The sequence below is a fragment of the Danio aesculapii genome, chromosome 16 (genome assembly GCF_903798145.1).
Source record: "Danio aesculapii chromosome 16, fDanAes4.1, whole genome shotgun sequence".
NCBI lineage: Eukaryota > Metazoa > Chordata > Actinopteri > Cypriniformes > Danionidae > Danio > Danio aesculapii.
The window spans coordinates 37120740-37130146 of NC_079450.1; the positions used below are offsets into that span (position 1 = coordinate 37120740).

Here is a 9407-nt window from a genome sequence, read left to right on the forward strand (position 1 = left end):
CATTATTTAAACAGTAAAAACATGATTAATCATTGGTAGAGCGGGAAGTTCAAAGGGTGTAAGAATAGAAAGTAAAATTTCAAATGAAGTATTCCAAAAAAACAAAAACAGACATTACAAACCACAAAATTACAAAACCACAAAATTTCAACATAAAAACAAATAAAAAAAAAAAAGTTTCTCTTGATGTTTCCTTTTTATTAATAATATGAATATTTTTTACCCTAACATTAATTTGGGTGTACAAATTTTTGGATTGTGATCTTACTTAGTTAAATTAGCTCTAGCTTGGCACTGACTATTTCAATGTACGTATATACACAAATATTTCTTTTAAAGCAGCCTATAGAAAAAATAAATAAATAAAGAGAGATCTATGAGAGGTGCACTCATTTATTCTGGGCACTGTACACACACACACACACACAAAACGCACAAACAAACTACCATTTAACAGTTTGGGATCAGTAAGTATTCAACAAGAAATGCATTAAATTGACCAGCATGGATCACTCTGACATCTACAAACATTGTCAATTTCAATTATATTCAGTTCTCCCTATTATATCTTAGAATTATGAATAAATTGATATAATGGTCTAAATCAAAGGTGTCAAACTCTGTTCCTTGAGGGCCGCAGCTCTGCACAGTTCCAACCCTAATTAAACACACCTGATCAAACTAATTGAGTTCTTCAGGCTTGTTTGAAACCTACAGGTAATGCTGCGGTCACACTAGTGTTTGTACGTGAGAAATTCTGTAGTACGGCCGCTGTGAAAAGGGGCAAAATTAAACAAGGATGATTAGACATTTTAAAAAGCGAGCGATTGCTCCATTTTACATTTCTGTACAGAGAGGTCATGTTTGGATCTTCGATTGGTCTCCTGCAGTCAAGTGATCCGATTTTGCAGAGTTCACCAAGCTTGAACTTTGCAACGCAGCGAGCTGCGAAACTTGTTGCACGAGCTTGTGTTTCTGGTCTGCCGCATTGGTGTGCGTATGAATGGAAGTCTATGGGGGAAAAAAGTCTAAAGGTGACTGCAGCATAAGGGTTTTTTTCCAGGTAAGAGTTTGACAGCCCTGTCTAAATAAATATAGAGTCTCAAACACCATATTTTCCCTGGTTGTCATTTAAAACCCGATGAAAATAAGGCCAATTGGAACAAAACACTGACTTGCGTTGCACACGGTATAATTAATATGCAAGGCTCATTGCTATCTCTACTCTAGTGGCATAAAGATATCTCACACCACTCCTACAGTACTCAAGACAACCCACTTCACCTCAGTTAAAAAGATTTTACAAGACAAATAAAGTATGATTATTTCACATGTGTGTATTTCAGAGTACATCACACTCTGTGTGTGTGTGTGTGTGTGTGTGTGTGTGTGGTGTGTGTGTGGGTGTGTGTGTTTGCATGTGTGCGTGAAAGAGAGAGCAGTACTGATGAGTATAGAGCATCAGTGCAGAGCTCATTAATATTCAAAACCATTCCAAATATGGTCAAACCTGAGCTTCTGACTTTAAGGATATTTTCTGGAAATATAAATGAGCATTTAAAACTGCCTCTGGAATTTTTTTTGAATAAAGCCACATACCTACTATATAGATATCAAATACCGTGATGTTTTTATCCAAGGTTATCATACCATCAGAATCCAAGGTTATCATACTGTCAGAACTAATCTAAACTGAAACTCTGAAAACTGAACTACACTGTTTCAATTCACTATAATCTTCTATGTGAAGCTGCTTTGACACAATCTACATTGTAAAAGCGCTATACAAATGAAGATGAATTGAACTGAAAATCTTACACCAGCCCATGCCTAATATTTACTGAGGTCTTAAAGGTATAAAAAGCCAACTTTTAACTTGAACTCTCTCTAATTAATGCTATTAGCACAATGAAATAGGTTAAAATAATAATAAACTTTAGGGAAACATAGTTAAGCATTACAAAAGATGCTCTTTTTTCTCTCTGCATATTTTGGGAGCAAAGGGAAGCATTTCCTGAAGTGTGTTTTTGTTCCCCTGTCATGGATAAATGATGTAGATATGATCAATCGACAGCGTTACCGCAGCACATTTGAGAGCTTCAAAGATGTCCTAAAGGCAGGACAGCAGGGTGCGAGAGGAAAAAGAACGATTCGTACCCACCTTCAGATAAACTTTGATATGTCAAACAGTCTTTTACTGCAAGCTTCAAAAGCACTTGTGCTCGCTGCCGATCCCGTGTTTATTGAGCGTTTTAGCAACAACCTCCTTCAGCATCTGAAACAACGGATGAGAAGCATGCAAAAATCACTGAACTACTGCTCTCACAGACCTCACATAAAGCCTTGACATTTGCTGATGACTGCATGTGAGTGAATTCACTGAATAAGGAAAAGGTTTATGGTTTACGTGGATTTCTGAGCACTTCTTACACCGCTCTTTGGAATACTGGACTCTGATGGGGGAAATGCTGCATTCAGTGCTCAGATATTTCAGTATAATGACTGCTGTCCCTGGCAACCAATTTTATTCTTACTCGATTTATGTCTCTCTTATCACTGAAATCAGTTTCTTGGCCATAATTTGTCAAGTTGCAATGTATTAACAGGGTTCATACACATTTTACTACTAAAATTCCATGATTTTCAAAGACTTTTCCAGAACTTTCAGAACATTTTCATGATGTAATGTTTCATGTAACATCTACATATACATGGTAAATAATAAGAAAAACAATGACGTTCAAATTTATTACAGCATATCATAGAAGACACAACAATCTATTTTGTTTAAATTGTTTTTTATATCTATGTAAAATTGATTTTGATAATACTTAAACAGCACTAATAATGCAAGAGCAAGTTTCTGGCCAAGGACAGAAAAGACGACAACTAACCTTTATTCAAGTTAGGGCTGCACAATATATCGTTCAGCGTCGATATCGCAATGTGTGCATCTGCAATAGTTTACATCACAGTATATGCAATATTGGGATTATAGTTTATATAGAGTTATCATAATGGAGTAAAAGTGTATCATCTGCATGCACCTTTAAAGATATAGTTCACACAAAAATTACTTACCATTTTCATTACACTCTCACTTGTTTCAAACATTTATAAGTTCTTTTGTTTTTTAATAAACACAAAACATTTAATAAACACAGGCATTTTTGTAACTTTGATAAAGATTGAATAATATACAATGAAGACTAAGCAGTGTTGTGATTATTCAATATCTGTACCTGAATAGTGAATACCTGAAAACTATTATTCATTGTTATCTTTACTATATTTTATTTATCTATGCTTGTAATTTATTTGTTATATATTTATTCGAGATTCACTCATCTACAAAATCCCCCAATCAATCCAATGAACCTGTTAAATCATGTGGAAAAATTGTATTCACATCGCAATGTATATCACAGAAATACAAAATATGGTAATGTCAGATTTTTCCAATATCGCGCAGATCTAATTCAAGTATACAGATATTTGTTAAACTAGTTTCCATGACTTTTCCAAAACTTTCTGGGTTTTTTCCTGTTTTTTTCCAAAACTTTCCAGGCCTGGAAAATGCAATGTCAATATTACATGACTTTTCCAGGTTTTCCATGACCATATGAACCCTGAATTAAACAGTCGGGCCTGCTATTTTCAGAAGGAAAACATTTAGCAAATTTTCCACACATCCATCAAAACATTACATTACTGGGCTGATACTGATAAGTTGATCATTATTTTATTATATTATTAAAATACTGAATAATTCTATATATATTTTTTTAGCTATGTTGAATACATAATTAAAACCTTTGTTCATTTGTACTAAAAGTACTATATAAAACACTTAAAAATAAATAATAAAAAAATAATATTAAAAGTAAATACACAAAAGTACAGAACAAAAAATAATATTCCTTCGAAAATATGCAAAAAAAAATTAACCGTTCTTAAATTAGTAGTGATTTTAGAGGTTGAGCAATAAATCTAAAATGTAAATGTGTTAAAAACTAATAACTAACCTGTGCGATAACAAAAGATCCCGAAATCTTATCTGAAGAATATCTGATAACTTAATACAATTTAAAAAGATTAAAATATCTTCTGTATTTTTCTGTTTGGCCAGGCTGCATGTATCAGGGTCAGGACTGTCGGCTGGTCATTCACTATGCGCGAGGTTTCTCAGTGGTGGCAGAAGGGGGAATGTTCTAGAGCTGAGCCGCTCTTCAGCTACCCGTTCGAAAGGCTCAGGATGTCTGCAGGAGGATGGCGTACGGATCCTCTACCTGGATTTCGGCGGGAACGAGGGTGAAATTGTAAGTAACCATTGAGATCTCCAATCTCCATAGGTGCAGACAGGAGGGGATTTAGTATATTTAATGTTTGATTTTAAATAAAAAGGCTACTTACTGAATTTTGGGTGACACTATATGTTTGATGGTCCATTTGTTGAATTTAAGTTACAGTGCATCTACATGCCAACTTATTCTCCTCAGATTATAAGTAGACTGTAAGGTTGGGGTTAGGGTTAGTGTAAATTGACATGTACTTGCAAAGTTTCTTATAGTCAGTTAAATGTCCTGGTGAAGAAGCAGTATCAACAGATATTAAGCAGACAGTCTACTAATACTCAAATGGACCATCAAAATAAAGTGTTTCCGAGTTTTGTTCTAAAGAAATGATGTTATTTGAATAATTAGTCTATGTTTATGGATGCCTCTGTCTGGCATTTTTCATGCTAATTGAAATATACATTTACATAAACATTTCTGCTCAGAATTAAATTAAAATAATACATTAAAGTCAATACATTATTCAGCAATAATACATTGATTAACATAAGTTAATTACATTATTTAACATAATTACATAAATAAAATATTGTATTTAAAAACTAAATAATTGTTTTACTTTTAACTACTAAGTAGTACTAAAAATGTTCCCGCTTATAGTGATATTTGTTTTCTTAAGCACCAGATTAGCCTATTAGAATGATTTCTGAACAGTCATGTTGTGTTACGTGTATTTTATGCCCTTAATGTGGACTTTTATATCAATTTTATGGCCCGTTTCCACTGACTGGTTCGGTATGGGTCACCTTTATCAGGCTTGCGTTTCTACTGCCAAAAGGGTACCAATGGTACTCCTTTGGTGGGCATGGTGTATGACAGAAAGTTTCAGTCATCTTTATTCTCGCTCTAGGAAATGTCAAAGTTAAGCAGTATGGGTCGTTCACATATCATATGAAAAGCACTCCTCACAAAACAGATGCTTTATACACATATACTTGTGTATAAATGTTCATTACTAACCTTTCTGTGAACATGATTTGGTTAAAGCTGCAGATCAATGATATAAGCTAAGATACAAGGCTAACTCAAATGAAATAGCCCACTGTAACGTCTGCAATTATATAAAATAAATAAATAAATGCAAAGTATATGAACGCGTACAGACCCTTACAGTCTCCGATATGTTACCAATTACAGATAAACTACACACAGCATACATTTAGTCCTTATTTGGGTTCAAAAACAACACGAAATGTAGCCCACAGTCAGAGCAAACATCTCATCTGTATCTTTAATCTTCACCAGCACATGTAACCTCTGTTAAAAAGTATTGCGTCATTCCGAGTTCATAAGAGTCCAAAAGGTGATAATATAGTTCAACATGGCAGATTGTTCAGGTTTTAGGTTGCTGAAAGAATCATTTGCTCCTTTGTTTTTTTGGACTTCTACTTTGTTTTTTCGTGCTTCACTCTCATGTTTGTCCATTTCTGAAAGGATCGGATGTCAGAAGCACTTCAATAATCATGCGCATGTTATAATCATCAGCTTAAGAAGTTTGTTATTTCAAAAATAGACGTGCGGCAAGTGCAAGCGAAAAGGCGAAACCGCTCGCGCTTTAGACAGCCTTGTAAACAGCTACGGGTCACAGGGTAGATTCTGCTCTTCTGGGTTTTGTGGCTGTTCATCAAGACGACGACAAGATTTGTTTAGCCTCTGGTTGACCATGGCTCATTATTATATGTAAATATTATTATTGTGTAATGTCTCGGCTGTACTGTATTTAAAACATGGCGGTTCCTTTGTTTTCATTCTCCTGCTTGTCCATGAGTGAGTGACCTATCTCTCTAAACCAATAGCGTTCAGTTGAGCGTCTTGTTCCGCCTTCTGTTACCCTTTTGTTGTGCTAGGTACCCTTTGCAAAGGGTACCCAAAAAGTGGCATGGTATGGTTCGCTTTTAGGTACCTTTTGATTGTGGAAACGTCCATAAAAGCGTACCAAATTGAACCGTACTGACCACTCAGTGGAAACTAGCCATTATTGCATCCTTGCTGAATCTTAAGTTTATTTGCATAATAAACAACAGTAATACTGTTATCTAAATAATCTGCTTTGGGTAATGGTTGTTAAATTGTGTAAAAGGAAAAGAAAGTGTACTGCACAACCTTGATTGTCAGAGTCAAACGTGAAAAAAAAAAATGATTTTAGGCCACCTAATAGTGATCACCCTTCCCTATATGTAATTGTTCACAACAGGAAATGATGCATGTCTGTTCTAATAGATGGTCCATCTCTGGAAATTCCCTGAGGAGACCTGACGAATCGTGACTGTTGTTCTCAACATGTGTTTGTCACATCAGGAACTTCCCTTCATTTCTTAATTCTGTCTTTTTTTTTCTTATTCACAGCAACTGGACCTGCACTCCTGTCCTAAGCCTATTGTTTTTATCCTCCACTCCTTCCTCTCTGCCAAGATTGCACGATTAGGATTGGTAGCCTGAGATTGAACTGTTATAGACTGATTATCCCAACAAACCTGGGAAACTGGGACTCGCAAGACTGAACGAAGGCGATGTAGCAAACCAGACCTCTGAATGATTTTAATCACATTTCAGTAAATGACAAACAATGTATTTTTCAGAGAAATCCTAATTCTAGTGAAACACAATTTCACATTGATTTTTTTAAGAAAGAATGCAACTATATGATGAACACTAACCTGTGATTGGAGCTAAAAATATATACTGGAAGTATTGCTTTAGAGTCCAATACGGCACTTACAATATTAACTCCTTTATAACGTTGAGAGGGAAATGTCCATCTGTATGACAGCTGTCCTGACTAACTGCATCTGTCTGGCAGCTAATGTGGATTAAAAAAAGACTAGTTTAATGCACATAAAAGTTAAACAGCCTGAAAACAGTCACAGTGTTTTGTCTAAACTGCTTTCTGGAATAGTTGTTTCACCAAGGACAGTCTATAGCAGGGGGTTTCAACCTGTGGTGTACATTGGAGTAATTATCAGACCCCCTAGTTTTCCGCGATTTTGCGATCTCTGAATCCAACACAAAATCAACAAAAAGACGTTTTTTTTGCAATCCTGCAAAATTATTAATTTAAATGCAAAAGAATCTCGAAAAAAATGTTAATAATCTCATAAAACATCCAATTCCAAACCATATAATCTAATTATATTTATTACTTGAAAGTGAAGGGAAGTTGTTTTGCAGCCTATACGGTAAGCAGATGCGTCAAGTGCAAGTAATTTACATGTGAAGTCATAGCAAAGATGCGATTAGACATCCTGTGGCACAAATCGAGTGAATGACATGGCGTGAATTAGGTGTTTCGTGCATTTGATGCACTTCAGACTGCAAAAGAAAGTGGAAGCAAACATCTAACAAACGGAGCAATGGAAGAGACAGAATGCAGCTTACAATAATGGAGATTGGTTTAAGGATGACGTTTGCTGGATGTGACTGATTTGAAGGACATTATTTGTGCTTTACATGTATGACAGGTATTATGATGGCCATCAAATCGATAAATGATTTTATTTAACTTTTTCCTTGCCATTGACGAGAGAAAACACTTCCCTGCCATTGACGAGTTTTACGGCAATCGGTGTTTTTGGTGTATTACGGTAGGGGAATCCCTAACACATGTCCTACAGTATGTGTGAGATACGTTATGTCAGATGCTCCGGGAAGTGAAATCTGAGAAAGAGAAAGTAAGATCGTGGGTAAAAATTTGTTATACAACCTTCCTTTGGCTTAATCCCTACTGTTTTTTTATCTGCTTTAGATCTCGTCTTGGCAAGAGACCAAAATAAAGGAGCTTTACTTTTATGATTTGTGACATAAAGATTACACACAGTTAAAGTAAGAATAATTCAAGAGGACTTCAACTGTATGTATGTATGTATGTATGTATGTATGTATGTATGTATATATATATAATTTTATAAATATAATTTTATAAATATAATTTAGTGATTAAAAATATATAAATAAAAAAGATTCATTATATATATTTAATTAATCTTTTTTCATTTATCTATATATATAATTTACTTATCTATCTATCTATCTATCTATCTATCTATCTATCTATCTATCTATCTATCTATCTATCTATCTATCTATCTATCTATCTATCTATCTATCTATATATATATATATATATATATATATATATATATATATATATATATATATATATATAATTAATCTTTTTTTTATTTATATATATTTTTAATCGCAAAATTTTCCACTACTTTTTGGGAATTACCGCCACAATAATCAGTCATTTTTATGGCAAGAAAAAAATCATGAAAAACTAGGAAGTCTGAATTATTGACACTGGATGAGGATTTACAGTTAGTTGTTTTTGGAACCCAACATGTGCTCTCAGAAACAAGCTAAGCCATCACACTACATTCTCATTTACTTACATACTGTATACACCATCCTAACTGAAAGATTTTACTGAATTATGTAAGCTAGGTAGGGCTGCATGATTGATCGAAGCTCGTATTTAAGCCCGTTTTGTCAGTAAAGTTGGCTCTGTAATCAGCTGTAAATCTCCAGCATCTGCTTTCAGATGGAGAAGTGTTTGGTACACAGAGGCATAGTTTACCTTAATCTTACCCCAGACATGCTCAATAATGTTTATATCTGATGACTGGGCTGGCCAATCTTGGAGCACCTTGACCTTCTTTGCTTTCAGGAACTTTGATGTGGAGGCTGAAGAATGAGAAGGAGCATTATCCTGCTGAAGAATTTGCCCTCTCCTGTGGTTTGTAATGTAATGCGCAGCTCAAATGTCTTGATACCTCAGGCTGTCGATGTTACCATCTACTCTGCAGATCTCTCACACAACCCCCATACTGAATGTATCCCAAACCATGTTTTTTTCGTTCATCATACTTGACTGATTTCTGTGAGAATCTTGGGCCCATGTGGGTCCATGCACTTAAACAGATGATTCATAAGAAAAATCTACCTTCTGCCACTTTTCCAAATGATCAACTAGAAGTCAAGTTATTATTTGTTGCTCTTACAACTGTGATCGACAAGACTTTTATCAGGTATATTATGATATATATATATATA

General features: G+C 34.7%; 1 long non-coding RNA gene across 1 annotated transcript; it reads left to right on the plus strand.

The window, feature by feature from the left end:
• The first annotated feature begins 4154 nt into the window (after positions 1-4154).
• Positions 4155-8141, plus strand: LOC130243422 (uncharacterized). Its single transcript, XR_008839132.1, has 2 exons — positions 4155-4319; positions 6702-8141. It is a non-coding gene; the product is annotated as an uncharacterized LOC130243422 (long non-coding RNA).
• The last annotated feature ends 1266 nt before the right edge of the window (positions 8142-9407 follow it).